We start from the raw sequence: 27,600 nt of genomic DNA, 5'->3' as shown, positions 1-27,600 counted from the left end.
CATCAGTTTACAAGACTGCAAAAGCTATCTCTGTTGTTTTTACCTATCACATTTAAATGACTAGCTTACTGACTCATCTTAAACACAGTCTTCCGCTGTCATTCAAATATGTCAAAACTTTTCACAGTTCAGAGAATTCATATTAGTTCAAAAATTTTTAAAGCTGAAATGTTACTTTAGGAAACTGCAAGTAACCCCTTATAGAGAAGTCAGAAAAAATTAGCATGCTATAGTTCAGAATAGCCAGCTTCAAATGCCTGGTCTTTCCTAACATGTGGGAGAAAATCCTCATACATACTTGAAGTCAAAGCTATCTGATAACATTATTCGATTCTTGCTTCCGAAATCTTTCTCAGTTTCAAAATTATTATGAATATATTATTCTCTGAGTAAAAAACTCTGTATTAGTATAAATCATATGTTGTACAAAAGAGAATTTAGAAATTACCTCAAGTTGGAACCCAAAAGAAACTGTTGTGATAAGATTTTTTTAAAAAGACACAAAATATCCCTTCCTGAAAGAAATCAATATAAACAGAATCAGACCCTTTATCTGAGTTATCTTAATATAAACAGCTTCTTGAACTTCAACTATTCAGCTCAAGTCAGCTGTCCCCTCTAAAATAAAAAAGGAATGGGGAGAGCAGGTCACTGAATTTTTAAATTTCTAAAAAAGCAAGGATATTGTACAATAAAGTCCAAATATTCTCAAATTAAAATTCAAACTTTGATGCCTGAGTAAAACTATGTAGTAACAAGGCTACTTTCTGATAAGTGGCTTATCACAAAAAAAATCATTTATTATTCACTCCACTAAAGCTAATTACAATTCATTTACTGACTGCATCTATCAATATAACTAATACTTGATTTAGCATAAGTTAATAAATATGTAAATGAAAAGTCACCAAACCAAAGCAGGGCAAAAATGAAAAGGGTGCTGGCAGCACTCCAGCTCCTTTGGTGTTTTACAAATACGCTAATATTTACGGTTTGGAAACATTATCATCTTCCTGTTCATAGTGACTTGTCCTTGTTTGCAGCTTTAATTAGTACATGCAGACATATGCACTCCATGATTTTAGACCAAATCAATACATCTGCATGGATAGAAGTGGAAGAATACCATATAAAGTGGGATTCATTGTCCTCCTTGTATGAATTATAGAGACATATCTTTATTTGAACATCTGCTCTGTCATAATAAATCAAAACACTATCATGTCTTTTGTTATTTAAACTTAAGATGTTCTTACAAATATTAAAAGCGTAGCTTCATCTTTGGACTGACAGCCAGGTAAATGGCCATTATGATTATTCATAGCCACTGTGTTCTGGAAGAATCACTGGTGATAACTTACTGGTTATAACTGGTGATAACATAAGAAGTAATTTTGCTACTTTTATCAACAGAATTTTTATCATTCAGAATAAAGTGTTATGTAAAAAGTAGTAAGGAATAGAGATACTTCCTATCTCAAAACAGGAAGCTTGAGGCAAACAGCAGCACTTCAAAGAAAGGTTCCATAGGCCTACAAGTAAGCATCTGAATGAGATGAATCTACTAAATTTAAAAAGGGAGAACCCTCAAATGAGAAGAAAGTTTCAGGGAACTGAAAAATTACTCAATAAAAATTTTAGAGACAGGTTAAATCAGATCACTGTGGTATCATAATGACAAAAGGTCAAGTTTAAGGCATTTGTTCAATGTTTACTCAACTCTAAGTATATTGTGTGTATATATATATGTAAAAAATTTAATATACATACATGCACATGTATATAACATACATGCACATACATATTTTATATATCTATACAAATATTTATATTGTCCATATGTTTACATTTTTACATTATAAAATATATGAAATACACATAAAATATTTGTATATATAATAGCACAGTAGATGTTATCAAAAGGCTCATTTTATTTTTACAACAGCACTTTATCATTATTAAGACAGCACATAGGTTGTGGGAAACATCCATCCTGTTTCATGTTAGCCACAAGATCTGCCACTTGATACAAACCAAGTGCAGAATCACAGAATCAGTAAGGTCGGAAGGGACCTCGGGAGATTATCTAATTCAACCCCCCTCTGCTAAAGCAGGTTCACCTAGAGCATGTTAGACAGGGTTGCATCCAAGAAGGCCTTGAGTATTTCCAGAGAAGGAGACTCCACAACCTTTCTGGGCAATCTGTGCCAGTGCTCCATCACTCTCACAGTAGAGAAATTCCTCACATTCAGGCAGAACTTCTGTGGTTCAGTTTCTGCCCATTGCCTCTAGTCCTGTCACATGGAACAACTGAAAAGAGTCTGGCCTTATCTCCCTGACACCCTCCCTTCACATACCTACAGACATTCATAAGATCCTCTCTCTTCTCTTCCCCAGGCTGAAGAGGTGCAGCTCTTGCAGCCGTTCCTCAGAGGGCAGATGCTCCAGCCCTCTGATCATCCTCGTAGCCCTACACTGGACTCTTCAGTACCTCCACATCTCTCTTGGACTGAAGAGCCCACAACTGGACACAGTCCTCGAGATGAGGCCTCACCAGGGCTGAGTAGAGGGGCAGGATCACCTCCCTCCACCTGCTGGCAACACTCTTTCCAATGCACCCAAGGATACCACTGGCCTTCTTGGCCACAAGGGCACATTGCTGGCTCATAGTCAATTTGTCATTCACCAGCACTCCCAGGTCCTTCTCTGCACAGCTGCTCTCCAGAAGGTCAGCCCCCAGACTGTACTGGTGCATGGAGTTATTCCTCCCTAAGTACAGGACTCTGCACTTGCCCTTATTGAACCTCAGCAGGTTCCTCTCCACCCAGCTCTCCAGCCTGTCCAGGTCTCTCTGAATGGCAGCACAACCCTCAGCTGTATCAGCCACTCCTCCCAGCTTGGCATCATCAGCAAACTTGCTGAGGAGGCACTCTGTCCCTTCATCCAGGTCACCAATGAATAAGCTGAACAAGACTGGACCCAGTACTGAGCCCTGGGGGACACTGATAGCTACAGGCCTCCAACTAGACTCTGCACCACTGAGCACAACCCTCTGAGCTCTGCCTTTCAGGCAATTCTCAGTCCACCTCACTGTCTGCTCATCTAACCCACACTTCCTGAGCTTGCCTAGGATGCTATGGGAGACAGTGCCAAAAGCCTTGCTGAAGACAACATGGCCAGCATCCACTGCTCTCCCCTCATCTACCCAGCCAGTCCTTCCATCACAGTAGTTTACTGGGTCCTCCATCTTGCCCTTTTTGAAGACTGTTGTGACACTGGCTTTCTTCCAGTCCTCATCCACCTCTCCAGTTCTTCAGGATCTTACAAAGATGATAGAGAGCAGTCTGGCAACAGCATTCACCAGCTCTCTCAGCATTTGTGGGTGCATCCCATTAAGCGGTGCATACATGGATTTGTGGGTGTCAAAACTGCCTAAATGATCTCTAATCCTATCCTCCTCAACCTAAGGAAAGTCTTTCCTTCTCCAGACTTTCTCCCTTGTCTCCAGGCTATGGGATTCATGAGGGCTGCCCTTAGCAGTGAAGGCTGAAGCAGAGAAGGCATTCAGTAATTCTGCCTTCTCTGTATCCTTTGTCACCAGGGCACCTGCCCCATTCAGTAATGGGCCCACATTTTCCCCAGTCGTCTTCTTGCTACTTATGTACTTGAAGAATCCCTTCTTTTTGTCCTTAACACTCCTGGTCAGACTTAATTCCAAATGGGCCTTAGCCTTCCTCATCACATACTACGTACTCTACGTTCTTATAGCATTCTTATAACCCTCCCAAGCAGCCTGTCCCCTCTTCCACATTCTGTGTACTTTCTTCTTCTGTCTGAGTTTTGTCAGGAGCTTTTTGCTCATCTCTGCTGGTCTCCTGCCCCCTTTGGTAGCCTTCTTTCTCCTTGGGAAAATGATGTACAATGATGTAAAGGATGTAAGATTGGAGATTAAATTCTACTAATTCATAATTTCTTCATTAAATAAAGACAGGGAGTAACTATGTGCAAAAAAGATAATAAATATGCTAAAGACCATGATAAAGCCAAAAGGCTGTAATAACACTCTGGCTGACCTGACCAGTCTAGAATTGCCTGTAGCAGGAAAACTTCACCAACCTTATTTTTCATGTCTGTGTCCATCTTGTGAGCTTTCTGAACTCATTTTAGATGTGGGTTTCAAACAAATCTCATCCGTCTTTCACGTAAGCAGTATTAGGGACCTGCTACAAAAAGAACTCAGCTTCCTTTTTTTTTTTGGCATAGTAGACACCATATATGGAGGCAAAGACATAATGGGGTAAATGCCTCCTCCCCACCCCTGAAAAAAAATAGGGGGTTCTGTGCCCAGGCCTAGACAGTCTTTAAAGTTTAGCATAGACATAGAATAAACACTTTGAATTTGGCATCCAAACATTAAAGTATCAGGCATTACTTGATAGTTTGAAAGCACTGGCTTTTCTCTCACTGAGCCATGTCTCTCCATCTGTAAAATGTAGAGCTACTAGTTTCAGTCTCAAAGGAGAATTGGGAAGACATGTTCATTAACGTTTGTTAAGAAATTAAGTTTTGCTGATGAGAATCAAGGAAAAAGAACCCTGAGGAAACCAATAAGGTTCAATATTCCTATGGTGTACAACAAATAAGTAGAGCCATATACTGAATAATGGTAATCAAAGCAAGTATTGAGCATCTTTCTCATAATGCAGGAGCTTGGCTGAAAATACAACATGTGACAGTAATCAAGAATCCAAGAACATACTTAAGTCATTAAAGAAGGTAAGAGGTATCTCCTTATAGTTCTTTTGTGCTGTACATTTCGCAAATAAAAACATAAATGTAACATATTAGAACATGTATATAAGGTTATGTACTAGCTCCCAGAGATTATGTATTGTCACAGCACTGAACTGCAAAGTTGTCTTTACTTCAAACTGAAGCAGGTTTTGCTTTTAGCTATGGAAAAACCTATGTCTGTGTTCATCCTAACTGACAGCCCTTTCATGAGCTAAGCCTAGGAAGCACCTGAAAGACACCTAGTTAATTAGTAATATCTAAATACATCCTGTCACAGACAGAGTAACAGAAGTATGTACCCTTTCAGGGTATGTGGAAAGACTGTGCCTTGGCACAACCATTTCAAATTACTAAGGCATTGTAAGAGCAAAAAAAAGTAAAAATACAGTGACACATATTCAGTCTTTAGTGAAATAATGAATTTCTGTTTTTGGTGTATAATTTTCAAAGTTTCAGTCCATCTTTGTGTGAGGACTCACGGCTAAGATTACATCTGGCACACAGAAAAATTGTATTCCTTTGTTATTTCTCTTGAATTATATGGCCTATGATTGCCGGTGAAATTATTCTAAGAACTGAAAAATAGCTTCACTACATCTCATTATACTGAATAAAAAAAAAGTAAAAATCCACACTGTTGTGCTATTACTGTAGTATATGTTCAGCTCACAAACATCGCTTATGCAACAATATGATTAGACCAATACATGATCTGGCATTGATTTACTACCAAAAGCAGACTGCTTGAAGGGCTGTATGACAGCCAAGTCTTAGTTCTAATCATTACATTACAAAGCTGTCCGCAAGTGACTTGTCTACACTTTGCTCTTAATTTTTATTTTTTCTATTTCTATTAACATTTATGTAATATTGTATCATAGAGGATGTTTCATAAAAAAAACTTAGTTTCATCAACTTCATAAATAGTCTACCAGTAACTAATAAAGACCAACAAAATCAAGTGAAACTATTTCAGTTATGCTCTTTCTGCTGTGTTGTCTATGGCAAATTCCAGAGGATCAGCAATGAATTTTTTGACAGAGCTTTTTGACCCAGGAGACATAATTGTGTTTGCCCCTGAATTCTCTCAGGGTTAATCAATGCAACAAATTAAAAGCTCTCAAAAAGAAGGATCTTGTCTTCACTAATTAAATACAATGTTGTAGTGTTGCCAGTAACCTGTTCCATGATTGATTAGTTAAGCTAGATTTGACAGATCTGTTCTAACACAAACCAAGTTAAAAAGAAACTACAGGGCTTGCATGTGCCTGTGTGCCCATGATCCCAATGAATGTAAATTTACTATCTCTATTTCAGAGAAGAAGCAATTCTGGAAATAAACAAACACAACACACAAACATAGCAATACTCTTAAGAAACGATGGCAAAAGGATGCAAATAGAAAATTCAGCTACATCAGATGTTTTTTCAGTACATTTCAAACTCATCTCTCACTCAGTTGTCAGTTATAACTGAAAAAGTATAAGAAAGGGAGGTAAAGAGGAAGACTTACTAAAAAAAAAGAAATTAAATGAAATCAAACACTTGTAAGTAGTCTGTGGCCAGTTTGGCATTCTGAAACAGGTTACTGTATTAAGATGCTTGTACAAATGCTTGTGCAAAGCACAACAGGAACATGTGGAGAAGAATGCAGAGAAAGGCAGAACACAACAGGTCCAATGGCGACTTCTGGTCAAATCAGAAGGTACAGGCTGCAATTAGTCTATATCTCCTGTTGGAGCAGTTGTTCTCTCTCTAAATTATTAAACATTCAGATGCCCAGAACAGAGGATGCCTCATCTGCTAATATAATCATCTGAACAGTTACCTAGTTAATGATCTAAATCCAACATTATATAGAGATGAGTGTTTCAGCCATTCAGTACCAGCTGCTCTGAAAACAGAGTCTCTCCTTATAGGAAATTCCATGCCGGGAAATATCTTCCTGCCCAAAGGTTTGCCAAGACTCTAGTATATGGCCATGAGAAAACAAAACAAAAAAAAAAAATCAGCAAATTGACATTTTCCTACCAACAGCAGAAGTCTTACAGATGGAAAAAATACAATCAATGAACATAGCCACCAGCTGAACAAAGGAAATCAGACAAACTACCACGTAGATGGATTATTAATCTGTCAGGTACTACAAACCAGGCAAGGGGGAACCTTCATCGTTTAAGTAGCTTAGTCTGAACTCATATCAATGGCCTAAGTCATTACACTGGCACAACACTAAGCATCAGCCTGCCTTGCAGAGGTTCTTCCTAGAAAGCATCATAATCCGTAATCATCAAGGCTACAGTAACAGGTAGTGGGTGACATTTTATTATCCTCTGGAGTTCACTGATACAATGAAAGTATATAGCTCAGATATTTTAGAAACATAGCCACTGAGAAAAAGAATAGTTGAGTAAAAACTAATTGAGTAAAAACACTGAGTAAAAACTAAAATAAAACTGCAAAACTAAAATGCATCAAACTACACAACAATATAAGTTTTAGTGGAAGCTGACAGTTCTAACAGAATATGCTCAGCAAACTTTCACGCTACCTAATTAAGAGAAACAATCTAACTGTTCCCAAGACTAATCTCCACATAAAGTTGAGGTATTAGGTCTGAAAGTCTTCCTTATTTTAGGAAGACAAAGACGTTAAGGTTATACCTCTAACCAATGAGATTCATCTCAAGCAGCATTTCATATAGGATATCAAATTTGAGAGGAAAAAATTTTTACGGCACAAAGTCCAGCCAAGATGAACAGAATCTGAAAGTTCAGCAGGGGAAAAAAAGCTGTCTCTTGCAGGTAACTTCAATGTTTGTCCAAAAATTTACATCTCCAGGTTGATTACTTAATATCAAGGAAAAATAAACTGACTTTAAGGATATTAAAGATGTACACACATTTGGAATCATAGGAATTAGTGTGCATGAAATGGAGAACTGGAAAATAAACAAATCTTTCCAAATATTCCAACAGCATTATTTGTAATATATTGAGGCAATATATATGTAATATATTGATGATTTTCTTCCCTGTGAGAGTGACAGAGCACTGGACCAGGTTGCCCAGAGAAGTTGTGGAGTCTCCTTCTCTCCAGGCCCGCCTGGATGCAACCCTGTCTAACATGCTCTAGGTGACCCTGCCTGAGCAAGGGGCTTGGACTAGACGATCTCCAGAGGTCCCTTCCAGCCACAACCACTCTGTGATGTAGAAATCGAACATTCAAAAACACCCAAGAAATTTAGTAATAAAAGTGCCATCAACATTCAGTTCAATTGCTTCTCCTAAGTTCCTTACTGATTTTGAAAATCTTCCTGTAGATAATTAATACTTTATATTCTTTCTGCAGGACTCTACAGTGATGATTTTTTAGTCTTTAAGTGTCAGTTGCATATAGTCAGAAGAAATGATTGTCCAGTTTGTTATATCACTGTCAAGTAAACTGCTATCAGACAATCCTGCTTTTACAAAACATTCAGAAATAAAATATTGTATTGGAAAAATAAGTAGTTGCCACATTCTTTTTTGTATGCAAGTCTTCCACATTGTCTGATAAATATTTTGTGATAAAAAAAATGGAAGTAGAAAGGGCAACCCAATACAACACAGATATGTAGTTACCTGCTCACTTCAGCCTCTGAAGAGAACATTCTTATTGTCACTATAATTGAAAGAGCTCTTCCAAGCATGAATGTTTTGCTAATATCAGCAAAGTGGCTTTGTTTTGCATCTCAGCAGCACAAATTTTTGCTGAAAATGAAACAACTTAGTTTTTTTTTATATCAACATCACATCTAAACTCAACAGTTGTCACCTACTAAGGATATAAAAAAGTATTATGAAAGGACAGGGAAATACAAACAACTGGTATGTGCTGGTAAATGCCAAAGACCTTCTGGATATACCTCTTGGGGAAAAAGTGTAATGACTAATGTTGTACACAATTTTATACCAAAATCTTAGGAACTGAGACACCCGAATAATCTGTTCTTACTCTTTCTATGTTCCTTAGATTATGGTCCAGATTCAAAAGGATACTGAGATAAAGTCCAGTGAATTTTAGGTAATTTTTGATGCATGAATGTCTAAATTCAGACCCTTGTCTTGTTCTTATTCCTCTCGAAGAAACTCAAACTCTCCTTTCTTTTGGCAGTGTATATCATCTACTCTGATCCTTTTGAACAGGAAATGTCAAACTCAATTGCTATTAACAGCTTCTCTTGCACTCAGAACCTTATTGGGCCTGCTCTGCATCTACAAATATCCTGGGGAAAATAGCTTGACTTTTCCAGGCACTGAACTATTCAAAAACTTGGAGGCTGTCTCAAATATGAGTTGCTACTATTAAAGCAAAACATAAATCTTTAGAGATACAGAAGAGCAAGAAATTTAACAAATAATGTAACCTCTGTTACAATGCTGGAGTTGGGGAAAAAAAAAAAAAGTTGAGGTTTTGTTGTTGGAGTTTCTGAAGTTGTTTTGAAACAAACTTCTTTTCTAGGTTTAATCTTTTATGCAATCATTAAAACTGTGTTCACAGACACAAGATCTGTATTCAGTTTTGTTTTTCTAGATAAAGAAATTAAGGCTTGCATATGAAAGGATCAAAAGAATGAATTTGACAACTGTCCAAAAATTATTTTTGATGCTCTTTTTGCTCTGATAATTAGCTTCAGATGATGTTTGATTGACAACAGTAAGTGAGCACATCTGGGCTAACATTCATTGCAGTATTTTGAATCAGAATTTTACTTAATGATGACAAGATTGTCTAATACTATAAATCTTCAAATGGAACTATTATTTGCACAATCTTGTGTAACATACTGCTGATGAGTTACAATTACTGCATAGGCTCAAAAACCTATTACCCAGCAGCTTCTGGGTAACATCCAGACCAGAACAGATATGCACACTTAGAGTTTTCTCTTCCCCCCACCCTCCTTAATCTCCTGTTAATATTCAGTTGCTTCCATGAGGAAAACAAGAAACTTGCAGAAAAGCTGTAAACAACACAGATATGAGATACACAAAACATTCTAAACAAGAAGGTTTGCAGCTGTGAAAGCAGTTGTAGGTACAAAGTCTTTCATTTGGATACATCATCTTTGATGTTAATTTTAGAGCTTGCAGTGTCTTTGATACCATCTTGGACATCTTCAAATTGCCTAGCAGTCCTCTGTGATTAATTGTCTCTTCTGGAAGTGCTGCATCACCTGAAGATGACACATGCATAACAGAGGGCACAGAATAATAATTTCAAAGGCAATGTTTTGAACGTAGAAATACTGAAAAGATGAATCACAAGATGGTGTAGGCTGCTTAATGCCAGCTCACATGTTTTTTTGAAACAGCACCTGAATCTGAACAGTTGAATTAAAAAAAGTCTGTTCTTGCAAAATGGTCAGCCTTTTACAGTGGACATATGCTAACAGTTGGAAAGAAAATTTGAATTTCATGGTGTAATCTCACTACTTCATTGGTACCAAAAATTTCTCCAATATTAAACATTATTTTTAATCAATGTTTAGGAACCTAATTAAGGATGGTGACTCAGTGTAAGATAATGGAAAATGTTGGATACAATAAATATGCTATAGCTTAGAGAGTATTAGCATATTACAAAAAAATCTGACATCCCTATTGGATAATACTTATCTAGGGCAAACTGACTCTTTAAGACGTTAGTCCCAAAGTTAGAATTTCAAATTAGGATCAGCTGAGTTATTCATTATTTGAATATGTAAACTTAAGTTGGGAGAGAGAATCTTCAAATCATAGAAAACAAACCATGATCAGTAATAAAACAAAAGAATGTTCTTATAACAAATCTCAATGACTGAGCTAATCTGTATTGCTGTGGCACAGTCAAAGCTCAAACTGAAAGCCAGCATTTCAGCTTCATTTCAAATACTTTCTTGTTGAAGCTATAAAAATTTATTCAAGGCTCCCATGGATACTTTAGCACAAATATACAGCCAGCATCAAGGACATCAAGCTAGATGCTTTCACAAGATATATTTTTTTCCAAATTTGTGGGTCCATTATCATAAGTGGATCCATGCAGGTTTAATAGGGCCTGCTCCATCAACAAAGACACATTTTCAGCACCAATTTTATGATGTCAGATTTTAATGAGTCACCACCCTACTTGGGTATGTGGTTGTGACACTCATGGGAGAAGCTGAAATCCACCTTCATCTTATTCGTTCAGCAAGAATGATTGTATTCCACTAACAATTCACATTCTTTACTTCTCAAGAAGCCGCATATACTTTAAATATACCCAGGCACACCAACTGTTGATGCAAATACTACCTGATGCGTTCACAGTTACAAAGGCACACAGACATGTATCAGCTTTCATTTTTATGCTTTCCTACTGCTGCAAAAAGTCTGATGTCTCTCTTGGGTAGGTGTAGTACTACGACTTCTTAAATTACCTTGTGTTTAAAGTGAGCTTGACAAAAAGTATTTTTCACAGCTCAACAAAACAATAAAATGAACATATTCTTCCATCTTACTCATCCCTATAAATATCATGGAGACACCTGAAATGATGTTGCATAGAGAAATATGGAGAATTATTTATTCAATAGGACTGTAGGGTTCTTTTCTTTATGTTTCCTTTTCAAGGAGAATTTTTCTCTGTGGAACTGCTTGCAAACCAGACTCAAATTAATGATGGACAAATTTCAAATTCAGGCTTGAATTCAGATAGCTACCTTAAATGTGTCTTTTACTGATGCCAGTTCTTTGGATAAATATCCTTCTGTAACTCACAAACATAAGGTCAGTATATACAACATATACTGAAAAAGTCTGGAATCACTGCTTGCTCTTCTTCCAAGAACTGCAGTACTGTCATCTAGCTCAGTGAAACCCCTGAAGCTGGAGTAACTTTCATCTATATTATTTGCCAAATCTCTTCCATTTAGCTCTAAGTGATATTTGTTATTCACAAATTTTCTCCTGTAAATTCAAGATCACATAGAAACATATAAGAGTATTAGCTTCCATGGCAACTCTCCCCCAACTGCAATGTTTATAGTGTTTTCTTACAATGAAATATGTCAAGTTCTGATTCGTTTAGCTATTTATTTCTAGCACTTTATTTCTAAATACAGCATAATACATTGGAAAGACTATATGACCCAAGAAAAAGCATTCAGATCTATCTGTTCAGGAGCCTGTTAATCTGCTTTTTCAAATCCCTGTGTGTTAAATCCCTACAATGCTACAGGTGAAATAAAAAGGAGAAATCACTCGCATTTACATGATCCCTATCTACATGAATAGTTTACATAAGTATGATTTCATCTGCAGTGATATTATGAATATGATCCTGTTTTCAAGAAACAGAAGTTTCTTTTAGATTTTACAAGGTACTAAGACTTTTCTAAGAGACCATTAAATGTTATACAATAGATACACTTTGATAGTCACAGTTACCTTCGAACTTGTTTACTTTGCACACACCCTACAAAGAATGCAAACTAGCCAAAAGTTAAACAAAAAAGTTTAAATAAATTAGTAACTTGTGTTATAATATACATGTATACCAAAGAGAAATTTAGAATAAATTAACTGAGGCATTTGAATTTCTGAGTAGAAATGAGCCAGTAAGATTTATCATTAGCTAACTGTACAAATATAAGAAATAAAACCTGCTAAATCTGCCTGGCTAATACAAAACAATCTGACAATTACAGTATAGAAAATATTAATTTATTTCTTGATCTATTCTACTTATTTAACAAACAATTCATCTCATGAGGATATTTAAATTATTTATTTTGAAGAACTCTAGTGCTATGACTACCAGTCAGATAATCTCAGAGTTGAGGTACCTGGGAATACGGCTAGTTTGAGATATATTTGAGCTTTCTACATTTGTGTCATCGAATGCTACATATTTAAAAAAAAAAAAAAAAGAAAAGAAAAGAAAAAAGAAAAAACACAGATTTGCAAGGCAAAGAAGAAATCAGGAATTTATCATCATCAGGTATAAAACAGTATAAATTCTTACTACCATAAAAAAATGCATATATTTGTTTAGCTAAACTTTACCGGATTTCAAGTATTTAATCTTGAGCCAGTTCCCAGAAGGAATTTAAGCAGTTCTTTATATCTTCACAAACAACTGATTTTTCTGTAGTAGAATGGATGTATATGCGTCCCAGCACATCTAACTAGCAATTAAGAAAAATCTTGTTTCACTTGTATACATATAAGTGAAGACAATAGTTATGTCAGACTTAGAAAAGATGAATTGGAATTTAGCTAATTCAGTTAATTCCAGTGGCGCTTGTATTCAAATGCATACTAAGCAGAGAACTGACACTTCTAAGTAACAACATCAATTCACTAAAAAAACCAGTAACAGGTTCATCTCTGATTGGCAGCAAGGAACTTTTTGAATGGCAGATGCTATACAAACAATCTGCACAACATGTCGTATAGTTTCAGTTAACTATTTGGTTGAACTAAAAACTCTTTTCCTTTTAGGGTGAACTCACAAGCTATTTATTCTTGTGTTATCCCTCACTGTTTTTTTTGATAGCTTGACAGGACACCTGAAAACTATAATTAATAACAAGGTATACTATAGATAAGAATACACTGTTCCTCCTTCCAGTTGTTTTACACTATTTGTAGGTAGGTCCATTTAATTAAACTACAGCTAATGCAAATTGCTATAGTTCTAAGGAGTTGGTGGGTTTGCCCTGGTTGACAACAGAAGTTAATGTTTCTCTATGCTATTTTCTTCTTGATTGGATTGAATTGTTAAACAGTACTTTTAAAACTGCACTACAGATTTACTCAAATTATCCATATACTTGATCCTATAATCTTTGTGTAATCAAAAGTGTTATTAAAATCACTGTAAGACCAATGTCCAATGAATAAGCTTCAGATCTATAAAAAAGAAATGCATTCCTTAATTCTATTTAAGGTAACATACACAGAGACATTTGATAAAGCCAAGTCAGATTTACCTCCAAGTCTGTTTAACAAAAGATACATGATTAGAAAGAGCAAGTAAGATAAGCTCTTACATGAGCTTTGTCTTCTCTCCCACTACTTTTCTACTATCTTGTCAGTACTAAAATATTGACAAAAATACAATAGGAAGTGTGTACACATTTCAATTATGCCACAGACTACACAGCATTTTATTGTATCTACAGCTGTCATGCTATAGGCTATGTATCATTTCATTTTGGCTTAAACAGTGTTGTTGGATGCAGATTTTCACCTCATTTTTTCAGCACAGCAAGTCAAACATGAGAAGCCTTCTTGCCCCTAGAACTGTGACCCAAGTTTCAGAGGGGTAACAAAAGACTGACAAATTTTCTCTTTTCTCTTCCTGACATGAAAATAAAAGCCATGTAAGATTTCTTTTAACATCATTCTGTCACTTCAGATTCAGAGGGTAGAGCAGCATGTTTTAGGAAGTTTAAGAATACAGAAAAAAAAATTACATAATCTTCAGGTAGATTCATTTCAGGGTTAACTTGGTTAAACACAGGTAATCCACCTTGCCCTACTTTTAATCCTGGTGTATATATTTCTAGTGATGACATTTACATGTTTTTGCTTGTAAGACTATACACCCTGTGCTATGACTTGTAAAAGTTAGAGACTTTATTTTTCACTGTTTGTTATATAGACTAATTCACCATAAAACAAATTTCAGCAAGGGACTGATCTGCCTTCCCTTTCTGTATTACCACATATCATATGCCAGTAACAATGAAGAGTTTGTCATTGATTTAGACTGAATTTCCATTGCCACTACACCTTTGGAAGAATTTAGCCTCTATTTTAAGAACTTCAAGCCAGAGTGACTAGGTAGAAAGATATGACAGACTGTCTAATTCTCTACTCTGACAAATGTATGCTAACAGCCTTCTGTCAGAGATGATTGCTGCTTAGGAAAAAAATGGCTTCCTTTGTCCAAGCCATGTAGGTTAAGATTAATTCTCACATGTTCATGTGAGATCAGACAGAGTTTTGTCAGTTTTATACTGACATGCAGCATCTACTGTGTCAAAAACCACTTGGCAGAAAAAGCTGGGTATGACAGTACTCTGAGCAGTTTACATTCTGAAAACTGAGATTTCAGTATTTATAAGTGAAGATTGTTCTTTTGTCATCTTCCACACCCTCCCCAGTCCCTAAACAACTCATTGCAAAAAACAAAGTTACTCAGCAATATTCCACAGAGATCTGAAGAGACAATTATGACGACTATTTCTTCCAAGAAAGGGTTTGCCTGGATTTGTATTTCACAATATTCAGAAATAGCTGTCACTTCAGTAAGGTTTTACCAGCCCCCTGGCAGTTTAGGTACAAATTTTGACCTTAAAGTACACCAAATTTAACCTTAAAGTATACTAATTTTGTTATAATCTATTTCTTAAATTTGCACAGTATACACCCTTGATTTCTGCAGATAGCTCATATTTCTTTTGTAGTAGAACATCTATTTCAGGAAGACACCAAAGCTTCAGTTACACATTTCAGAAAATGGACAATATTTAGTGTAATGAAGTGCTAGAGATCAAGAATTGCAAACGCAAATTATTACATGCTCTTGCAGAAAAATTCCATGCAGTGAATGCTTGTAACAATGACATTTATGAGTCACTGGCTCACCAGAAAGCGTGACAGATGCTAAGGAGGTCCACTGCAAACTGGAATTGTCCAAGTGCTATTGTTGCTAAAGTAAAAAGGAATTCTTTGTTCAAACTTGATCTGTGTAGAGTCAGGGTAGGGAGGTGTTGTTTGCTTTTTCTTTTTTTTTTTTTTTTTTTTTTCTTTTTCTTTCCTGAAGAAATGATTATCCAGCTATGAAGCCATATTCCTTATGAAATTTTCAGTTCATTAAAAAATAAAAATCGCTCTTTTTTTCAAGGTATGAATATGCTATTTTTTTTAAATATAAAATACAAATTCCTAGGCTCCTTCTGATAAATACAAAGCCAAAATGAATCATTTACAGAACAACAAAAACAATCCACACAGCTGTTTTATAAAGAGGATAAAATATGCTTCCATTAATGAACAATTCTCTTTCTACTACTAGCATCTTTTCTGAGAAATGCTTTTAAAAGTGCTTCCCAGGGAGAAGGCTAGACTACCCAGCTTCTCTTTAGAGAAAGAAAAAAAAAATACAAAGACCAAGGAAAAAACAGTTGGTCTTCACTCAACTGTCCTTTAATTCCCTCCACAAAAAAGGCCTAATAAATTTAGAAAGTTTGCCTGACTGCAGTGTCAGTGTTTCTGAAAGCCCTCAGAGTCAACTGCACAATAAAACACTGTTTTCCAACAAGAGCACACGTTCAGCTGAGGGAGAAAGCAGCAGCTCTGGAGAGCTTTAACCACTCTCATTTGGATGTCAGAGGATGACTAAGTTGCTTCTTTTTGCTGTCCCCATCAAAAGAGACTGGGTCAATCCAATAATTCGATTAGTCAAGCCTAATCTACAATTTTACGTTTGAACTACTCTTAGTAGTTACGCTTTCTTTTCCTTTCTTCCAAAACTTGTTCTACAGCAAGGGGGGGGGAGGAGTGGGAAGAAGGGAAGAAGCAGCAGCATCTCAGAGGTTAAGTAAACAGGCAAATAATGTTCTAGACTTTCAATTTGATTCCACTGTAATTAGCTGACTTCAGGTCTAAACATTATTATTACAGCTGACAACTAAGTATGCATGGTAAGCATTTTAAAGGAGTCTTCAGACTAAAAATAAGACAAGGGAATGATTGCATGCAGATCCCACAGACATCTACAAACAAAAAAAGAGTAGGCAATTAAGGAATCATTCCTGCTCTCTTTCTTTGGCCACCTTTGTGGAAGCTATAAGACTGCCATCTGCTCAAGATTTGGGTTATTTTTACCCCCCAGTTTCCTCAGTTTGAAGATTTTCATAATTCCCTATTCATTTTTTCTTTTTAATAACGAGTTTGTCTTTCTGAACACTTTATTAAAACACCTTATTAAAATACATACTTGGGAAAGACAAATACCTTATTGTGATCTGGCACATGCCCTGGGTATGTTACTTCTGATGCAGATTAACGTACTTCAGGTGCACTTCAGAGCCTTTACACTCTGGAGCTGAACATAAGGAAGCGATGGTGAAGAGATGCTGTGCTTACATTAAAATAAACTCCTCCCTTCTCAGAGACTAGTGGGACTCAACCTGCCCTTCCAGTAAAAAAAGATCTACAGCAAGTAACTATATCATACTCTTCTCTTTCTAAAAAAATGTGGAGAATCAAAATACTGAGAGACTGTAACATCATGTTGAAATTATATCTCACCTGGATGTATTGAGGTAAACTACAACATTAAACTATGTACAGCAGTTCAAAAGTGACATTAGTACAGTATTATTGTGTACTGTATGAAATCTGGATTCTAGTTAACACCTGTATCAATTAATGTACTATATATAACCTCTGAATTTTCCATAACTTATTTTGAACTGCAGGAATTTAGAAAAATGAATGCTGTCAGAACATGGGCACTTGGAATATGATGCAGTTTTGTTCTCAGACCACTAGACTGTTTTTGTGACATGTAAAAGATCCTGAGCCATAAGGGTTTGCTTGACCACTTCATAGCAGTGGACTATTTATGATAAGGTACAATACGCCTCCATATAATAGGTCAAATTTACCCTTAGTACAAACCAGAGGTATGTATAGTTTTGCTCTAATGATAAATTAAGAACTCTGACATTTGTCAGCAATAGCACTGTAATAGTTGATTAAAATTAGAAGGAAAGTGAATTCACTTTGGACTGAATTGAAGCATAGCAATTAAGTACAACTAAAGGATAGATAGCCAGTGCAATGATTCACTAACCATACAAGTTAATCCTCAGTAATTATTTCTTCCTTACTAATAAGAGAAAACAAATTCCAGTTCTTTCATTTTTTCCCTCATTACAACAGTAGCCTCTTCAACTGAGAAGAAAAGCAGTGTTGTTCCTTTCAGTGGATTACCCTCCTTCTCTTACCTTTTTTTTTTTTTTGGGGGGGGGGGGGCGGAGGGGTCCTTATTATAATTTTGCTATGACTTGGATTTCAAATCTCTTCACGCATATTTATCCCTTTTTAAAGATCATCTAATGAAAATTGCCTCTCACCTTGATTACAGAGACCTTTCAGGATCTAAACTTACTCTAATAAATATTAATCTGCATCCCAACAGGAAATCAAAACTGTCACCTAGTGTTTAATATGGGTTCCCCCTACTTCCCCAATTGTTATTTTGTAGACATTCTATAAATATTTTTATTAGCAGAGAGCTAGCATAGCCTTCAAATAGGCAACTAGACTTTTGACCGGCACTTCATGGCCCCTTAGTTTTAAAAGCTCAGGTCTTGATTACAACTTACTGTTTACATTTGTAGACTGTAAGTGTTGTTATTTCTAATTTCTTATCTCCAAAGGAAGCAGAATTTAGATGAAGTGACAGAAATAGACTCAGCACTCTGCCAGCTTAGGTCATAGAATAAGTAAGTTTGGAAGGGACCTCTGGAGATCATCTAGTGCAACTCCCTGCGCAAGCAGGGTCACTAGAGCATGTTAGACAGGATTAAATCCAGGCAGGCCTTGAATGTCTCCAGAGAAGGAGACTCCACAACCTCTCTAATACACTGTTCAACCTCTCTGGGCAACCTGGTCCAGTGCTCCATTACTCTCACAGTAGAGAAATTCCCCATCACATTCAGGCAGAACTTCTGTGGTTCAGTTTCTGCCCATTGCCTCTTGTCCTGTCATACAGGACAACTGAAAGGAGTTTGTCCCCGTCCCCTTGACATCCTCCCTTCAGGTGCTTGTACACATTGATAAGATCCCCCCTCAGTCTTCTCTTCCCCAGGCTGAAGAGGCCCAGCTCTTGCAGTCGTTCCTCAGAGGGCAGATGCTCCAGCCTTCCGATCATCTTTGTAGCCCTACACTACCAGTAGCTCCAGGTCTCTCTTGGACTGAAGAGCCCACAAATGGGTGCAGTACTCGAGATGAGGCCTCACCAGGGCTGAGTAGAGGGGCAGGATCACCTCCCTCCACCTGCTGGCAACACTCTTCCCAATGCACCCCAGGACACCATTGGCCTTCTTGGCCACAAGGGCACATTGCTGGCCTATGATCAACTTGTCGTCCACCAGCACTCCCCGGTCCTTCTCTGCACAGCTGCTCTCCAGAAGGTCAGCCCCCAGACTGTACTGGTGCATGGGGTTATTCCTCCCTAAGTACAGGACTCTGCACTTGCCCTTATTGAACCTTAGGAGGTTCCTCTCCACCCAGCTCTCCAGCCTGTCCAGGTCTCTCTGAATGGCAGCACAGCCCTCAGCTGTATCAGCCACTCCTCCCAGCTTGGCATCATCAGCAAACTTGCTGAGGAGGCACTCTGTCCCCTCATCCAGGTCACTGATGAAGAAGTTGAACAGGATGGGACTCAGTACTGAGCCCTGCGGGATGCCACTAGCCACAGGCCTCCAACTAGACTCCACGCCGCTGGTGACAACTCTGAGCTCTCAGTTCACCTCACTGTCCACTCATCTAACCCACACTTCCTGAGCTTGCCTAAGAGAATGTTATGGGAGACAGTGTCAAAAGCCTTGCTGAAGTCAAGGTACACAATGTCCACTGCTCTCCCCTCATCTACCCAGCCAGTCCTTCCATCACAGAAGGTCACTAGATTGGTTAAGCACAATTTTCCTTGGTCAATCCATGTTGACTAGTCCTTATCACTTTCTTTTCCTTCATGTGCTTAGAGATGCCATTCAAGATGAACTGTTCCATCACCTGTTGCCTGGGTCCTCCTTCTTGCCCTTTTTGAAAGCCTGCCTTCTAGATAGCATTTACTTAAGGTCCAATTCTATCCTGTGGATTTCCCCAAGGATATTAAAAAAAAAAAAATGTCCATGGCAAAAATAACACTTCCAAAAGTAATAGGATAAAACATCATCACATTACTAAAACTGAGACTACACTGTGGCATTAGCCACTCTTTTACTAGTCACCAGAAATTAGATACATCTCATCCAACTTGTAGACACCTATAGCTAAGCTAACTTGTTTTGCCCCATTTTCTAATCAATGGGGAGACATAGGTACATTTTTTTGCATTACACAATTCATCCAACCTATTTCAGTCATTATCCTTAAAGTGAGATAAATTGCTCTCTAGAAGAGACTGTTTTTCTCCATAGATTATAAAGGGAATGTAGAAAACAAGCTACATATTGACATCTATTTTGCAGATACCTGAAGTCAGAGGAAATTAATCTATTATATGTAGCCAGCACAAACTCATTTTCATTTTTTCCTCCCATTTTACCTATTTCATGCACTCACTGTCCATTCCTCTTCTTTTCTTACATCCGTACCAGTAAAAAGATAACAAGCTAAAGTATTTATTTATAAAACACATTTTACATAACTTTTTCAAACTTGTTAAAAATAAATCTATCCCAGCAAGGGACATAAAGAGTGAATGACCTTGCCTTTTCTTCTCTTCAACTGTGCAAGCAGCAGCAAAATGTGGCAGGAGATTTGCAACTTCTGACACTACTTGCTCGTTTACTTCTCTCTTCAGCCCATGCAGCTTTTTAATCAAGGTGTGGTAGAGAGATAGAAAGAGATGAAACATGAATCGTACTCACTCCAAAAAGACAGGTGAGACCATTTGAAACATCAGAAAAGAATGAAGGACAAAAAAAAAAAAGGAGTAGGTAGAAATTCACGAATTGTGCAACACAAACTATATTTTCCTTTTAACCAAGCTGCATTTCTCCTTTACTGTTTTGGAGATAGTTTTGAACCATACTTATTTTAGACACTTGCAAAGCTTTCAACATGTGGATACATTCACAGCATAAATAAAAATAACCTAAGGTGATTTATACACCAGAAGAGAATTAATAAATTGTTTTCAGGATAGAATCCAAAGGAAATGGAGTAAGAGAGGGCAAAAAAAAAAAAAAAAATCAGAAGATTGAAGTCTCTGTAGTAAGTTCACATATGAACCTTAAACCCAAGTCCCTTGCCTAAGTGTCCATATCACCATATGGTCTTTGACATTTAAACAAAACACTGCAAAAGTCACTCTACTTTTACCTTTCTATCCATTTTTTACACTCCTGGCATGATTTTTACCTCATTCATGCATGAGTTCCAGGACAGAGGTTTTTTTTCCCCAACAGCTATGTAAATCACTACCAATCTGTTGGCACTGACACAGTAAGTGTTCAGAATAAAAGCATTTCTTAGACATAGCTCTGCTAGCCATCAGACTTTTCTATATCTATGTAGAGAGTAACTAAAAGGTAGAGAAAGAAAAGTACTCCCCTCAAAAAAAAAATTCTAACTTTAATCAGTTTAGAATATCAAATACTTTCCAGCTAACTGTAGCAGTAATTATATTTGTTCAAAAAACAAAACTTTTTAATGGTTTACTGTCGATCATGTATGTTGCACCAGTTAAATCACTTCTTTAAATTAAGATTTCAATGAACTAAAGAGCAAGTAGATCCATAGTTCATTTTGAATATGAACAATCTGTGTGCCTGTCGATGTACTTCTCTTGTTTACAAGCTGTGGACTGACTTTAAGAGCCCTGAAAGATGAATGAATGAAAGTAGGGTAACAAATTAACTCCAGTCTGAAACTTGATACTCATTCCATCAGTTTAAGAGGTTTTTTTCCTCCTCTTTCTTTCTCTGTAAGAAAAGGGAAGAATGGTAGTAGAGCCAGAGAAAGAAAAGAAGTGGTCTTAAAATGGTTCTCTCTCTCTCTCTTTTTTTTTTTTTTTTTTTTAAACTTTTTCCTTTTTCATATAATTTTTTAAATTCTGGAAGTGAAAAGCCAGACTGCTTAGTATTTGACCATTTTATAGGATCTGTTATTCAACTGAATCTCAAACAAAATTTGGCAAACATTTAAGTTGTCCTTCATAGCATGGCTTCTTTTATATCCAGTAAAGGTACATTTGCTGACTGCTATCACAGGTTACATGTTCAGGGTGAATACCCAGATACTCAGACAAATGAACTGATCTTTTAAGCTGTATTCCAGGAAGATACTGGCAGAGCTTCCAGACAACTTCAACAAAAGCATGACTAGGCCCATGAATGTTTTGCATTAATATTAAAGCACAAATGATATAACTAACCATTTGACATTCTTAATCTAATCTTTTAGCCTTTGGTCACTTAAAATAAGCAACCACAAAATCCTAAAATTTAATGCATCAATTCATATTTAAGCATCTAGAGAGAGAAGCCTTTGTCTAAAAAGCCTTAAAGGAAGATCTTAACTTCTACTGGAATGCAGGTCAGTGATGCTCATCACAGAAAATTTTACATCATCGTATTTTAGAAGCACATGCATAGCTTGAAAAGGCTGCCACTTTATGTGGAGAAGATAGCACATGCCATAAAAGAAAACGGTATACAACTGAGATGGAGTGAGTTAAAAAAAAAATAAATAAAAAAAAAAAACAATAAAAAAATAGAAAAGCTGGTATCTGATAATGAAATCTTCCCTCACAAGAAGTTTAGCAGCATTTTCTGCAATAGCTATTTCCAGGTTCCACAGAGAGACATAAACAGTCCAAGCTGACAGTAAAGCAAGGAATTCTGTAGCTGCTACATGTCTAGCTGCTAGCCACTTCAGCAAATGCTGGTGCCTGCCCTCCTGCTCTGTCATCAAACTCCCATTGCCTCAACTAACATGCTGTTCTCACTGTGCCTTAGAGCAGTAGCTGGCAACCAAAGGTATCAGTTTTTGATGAGTTCAGAAAGAGTAGTTCAGCTGTCAACAATTCTTATTTATGTGAAGTTTATAAATAAGAATTATTGCAAAAGTACATGAACAGTTATCATTTCAACTTTACTACCATGTGTGCATAAACAATCATCTGTGTAAATTATGAAATGAGGTACCCTTTATTATAATAGGTTTATTGATAAAAATTAGTCTACAGTAGGTCCTTACAAAGAAAAATACTAGGTGGAGCAGCTTTAATCCACTTACAATAGTAAGTAACACAGAATTTGCAGTTATTGGAGAGGATGATAGTTTAGCCTGTCATTAAAAATTCCCAGTACATCTCATTAACACATCTATCTTAAGCAGCTTATCACTTTCTGACTGCAATTTTAACACCTTCCACACCATATATCCATCTGCAGCTAGACTATGGAAAATATCATCCAAAATGCTTTGGCCATTTTCTAGAATACAACTAAGGAAAAATAGTCAAAAATTTAAATGAATACTCAAAAGGCTTTTTATGCTGGAGTAGAGGTCTCAGACAATCTTTATGTTAGAGAGGTCTCTATTCTGTTCCTTTAAAGATTTATTAGCATATGATAGATCTGGATGCATGTTTCCCAGATGCTTAGGAATAAGCTAACAGACTGTCTGCAGTCTGTTAATGATTTGAATGTGGGAAGTAGAAAGGCTGATTCTTCAAGGCTTAGAATAGTAGCAGACTGGAGCAATAAGTCCAGGTAACAGGAAGAAAAAGAAGCTGGGCTTGGTATGTGCATGGTGGATCTAGGATCAGGGAAAGACACAACATCCAAGATGCCAGGAGGGGCATAAGGAGAGTAAGTCAGTAGGTAAGAAACAAACTGACATGAGGAACTGGGGCAAGCCAGGACCTGCAAGGCAAGGTAATTGTGAGAGAGAACTACTGTGATAGTAGCTATGAAGGTGAAGAGACAAGGATCAGAAAGACAGAAAGAGTAATCAGGTGTACCAGGAGAAGTAAGGCTCACTGTGCAGAGACTGTTGAGCGAACCCCACAGGGTAGGGAGGCAAAGCATAAAATTGGATGAGAAACTTCAGAAAGAAAATTATAACAGGATCTGGGTGGGAATGAGGACATCGTAGGATGAGTCAGCATTAAAACCAATCACCTGAGGAGAGCACAGAAAAAAATGGGGTTATTAGAGGGGTGCAAAATGACTAGTCAGGCAGTCAATAATAATAGGAATGAAACACTGAGGGACTATAGCAGTAAGAAGTGTTTACCAGACAAAGACTGGAACAAAAAGCCAGAGCAGGGAAGACAGAAACTGAAAGTCAGGACAGTTTAAGAGAAAGTCTGACTGTCCAAGCCTATTTCCACCACAATCCAACCAGAAATCCAAAACTCTAGAGTCCTGCCATCCTTTTCTTATCAGTAAGTCTGTTCACAATAGTCTGACAAATTGTGTTTCCAGATTTGTTTGTGTAGATTACAGTTAAAAACATGACTGTAAGCTTTTGACCATTATCATTTGTTTCCTTAACTCTGTGCATTATTACTAGCAAAACCACATGAAAAGTTAGCTGGAGAAATTCAGGGTACTAACTTGCACTCTCATTTCTTTATAGTATCCCAGCCTGATTTCCTTACAGCCATAAGGCAGTGCCCACTGAAGGTGACATTCACTTCAGCTAATAGTGAACTATGTCATACAGGTTCTTATGATGAAAATCTCTAGACAGTGTCAAACACTTCAGCAAAGAATGGTAGGATATAGGTACCAGGTAACAATACCTTGTGCAGAGAGGTACAGTAGAAGCATACCATCTTGCCTGTAAGATTTTTCAGCAGATGATCTTATAGATAGCATTAAAAAAAAAAAATGCCCTAGCTCTGACTTGTTAGGGAAACCCATAGCACTCTACAATAAGATCAACATAAACAAAATAACATCTATCCACATATCTTTGTCAATTGCATTATGCTCAAGTATATTATCTCTTAATATTGCAATATTTATCACACAGTATTATAAAAATCTTTAATAAATCCAATGTGAAAAGAGCATCAAACTTAAACATTTAAGTGCACAAATCTCTGAGCACTCTAGTAGGCAACTAGAGAACCCATCTCTGAGAGCCTAAGGTGCAAGAATCCTACCTCATACATCCAGAGTTTAAAAGAGGTGACCATAACCTTTCCTTCAGCAATGACTTGTACTGTGCTCCACTTGAGTGGAGTGGAGTGGAGAATTTGCATTCTAACATAATAGGAACTAACAGTCATAATCACTCCCATTATCAGTAAAGGGCTGGTGAATAACTTAAGTATTATCTCAGTCTAGATAGCTGATTTACTTTAACTATAAATATGTTTGCAGTCCTAGACTCTGCAGATTCCTTTGAGAAAGATATGGGGGTGGAAGGATCGAGGGAACTTCATTTTGTTTTCAAACACCACTTTTTCATGGAACACAGTACAGAAGCTATGCAAAGACACATGAGATGAACCTATTCCAAAATCACTGCATTTGTGTGCCACAGAAACAATCATCTGTATCAAGCTCAGAAATTTATTAAGATATTAGCTGCTTTTTCAGATTTCTCAGAAAAATGAAGATGTTTTCCACCATAGGGGAATCAGCAGATACCTAAAAGATTCCAAGGCAGCCAGGCTCTGACAGATTCATTAGAACATCTTTCCTCAGGATCAGTCTTAAAGATCAAGAGAACATTGCTTTTTAAAATGCAGAGGCACCTCTAGCCATCCCTTGAAGAAGAGAGCACAGGATAATTGATGTGTGCTTGACTGCATGATGTGCAAGCAGTGATTTATTAGCAATTAAAACTATGGCAGGAAAGCATTGACTTGATTGTTTTCCTACAGAAATTGAAAGAAAACCCACATAAATCCCACAAACACTAGAAACTGTTACTGATGCTCTCTACTGTACTGTAAGAATAAAGTAGTCACTCGGTGTTTCATAAATGGCACCCCAAATTAAATTGTATGAATTTAAGAACTAGGAAGTGTTGATCATTTAAAGACATTATTTCACAGGTGAACAAACCAGCTTGTGATGAGACTAAGAAAAATCCTTTCTCTGTTTCTCTGGAAAGGCTGGAAAAGTAGTAACAGGCTTATAATGAAAACAATTCAGATCCAAAATCCCTAAGGACAGAAAAAGGACTGAAAAAACAGAGCAGACTTAAAAAATTTTTCTTCCTTTGAAGAAAAAGTGTATTTTTATTTTTAAAAAGAATAACAGCTTTGGGGTATACCATAATTACATAGGACATGTGCAACTTAAATTGGTAGTCACATGAAGCTTTTAGCTCTAAACCTCTTTGATCATTGCTGTTATCCAAATTGCTTTCCTGTCACCTGTGAATCATTCACAATTGAAGACCAATTAGCATTCCTTTAATATGAAATCAGGCAAGCCCAGGAATCCTGTGGATTCCCACCACCCACCTTCACCACATCAGTAAGAAATACTTGAATGAGTACAATAAACTCCAGAAACTGAACTAAACTTCTGCTCTTCCATTATATGTTTTGTTTAATTGAAAAGGATAATGAAATTACCTCAGAACTCCCAAACACTACTTTGTAGTGTTACATGGATTTTGAAGGGTGCTGTACAAATGTACGTAGAAGGGTGAAACTCGCAACAGAGAAGGAGTGGCTACTACTTCTAACAAAGCAGCATGGGCCCCTATCTCTCTTGAACTTCTGTTGAAATTTTACTTGCACAGTAGACTCAAGTGTAGGGGCACAGACACTGACTGATGGTACTCCTCCATCAGCAGAGTTTCACCACATACCTCAGTGACATACCTTATAATAGCAAAGGTCTCTTCCAATACACCACAGCTGAGCAGAATTATGTTGACAAAGAAACAGGCAGAAATTTTTGCTTCTTTCCAGTCAATATAATTCCAAAAAAACTCTTGGTATTATATTGGCTGAGGACCTTGGGTGAGGCTTGTCAGTGATTTCATATATGCCACCAGACATGTCTCTGCAGCATTATAAATTTGTCTAGATTTCACCACAAAGTAGGCTTAATTTCTAGGCTAAGGTCTGCAGCCCTTGGAGGATCCATGAGCGCCTTCTACAATGTCTGTTGCAGTATGTTTAGGAAAAGGGAGTAGTCATCTCAGCTCCACTGTCAACCCAGAAGTCATTCATTACAATTCTGACCATATGCCATAGAACAACACAGAGCAACCAAAATGAGCAATATACATTTACTCCATTTAAAGTTCCCATCAAGTGTGATTGCCTCCGTACAAATTGATATAAGGTGTAAGAGCTGCAGAAAGATGTATTGTTCACTGTAACATGCACAGTAGCAATAAGAAACACATTAGAGCTAAATTGCTGCCTAGAAGGGTAATCCTGTTTGCAGTCACTCACCACCTGCTTTTCCTCTGCCTGTTAGCTGCTTGATTAGCCCAGTTGTAATGTGATACTGTCCTGCTGCAGAAGCAGCTGAGCTCACTCAAAAACTCCTGGCTACTACAGAAAAAGGGCATCTCTCCTTCTCTTGTATCCTTCTCCCTTTATTCTTCTAGCCAATGCTTATACTTTGTAGAAACTCTGGTGTTTGCTGGATCCTTTCCTGAGATGATTTAATCCACTAACCCAGCAGTAAAGGGCCTCAAGAGTCACTAGGGTACATCTTGGATCTAATCACTGCAGCTAGGTCTTGGAAACACATGGCCAGGAGTGGGAAGAAAGGATATTTCCCTTCTAAACAGCAATGAACCGTAAATTACTTATTTTACGATGGCAACTATAAATTCCTTATAATTCAAAGGTGTTTCCTTTAACTGCTGTCAGTCCTTTGATTTTCTACTTCTATCTTCCAGTTTGAATGTATTTAAGAATTTAATGCAAATCTGATATTCACTGCACACAAGTTTGCTTTTTCTTCCATACCTCATTTAGCATCTTGATATATGCTTTATTTCTAATTATTCAAGTGTATCTGGATGTTCCAGGCATAGCCTTTGTGCAACT

Source organism: Rhea pennata, chromosome Z (assembly GCF_028389875.1).
Source record: "Rhea pennata isolate bPtePen1 chromosome Z, bPtePen1.pri, whole genome shotgun sequence".
Taxonomy (NCBI): domain Eukaryota; kingdom Metazoa; phylum Chordata; class Aves; order Rheiformes; family Rheidae; genus Rhea; species Rhea pennata.
This window is presented reverse-complemented; position numbering follows the sequence as displayed.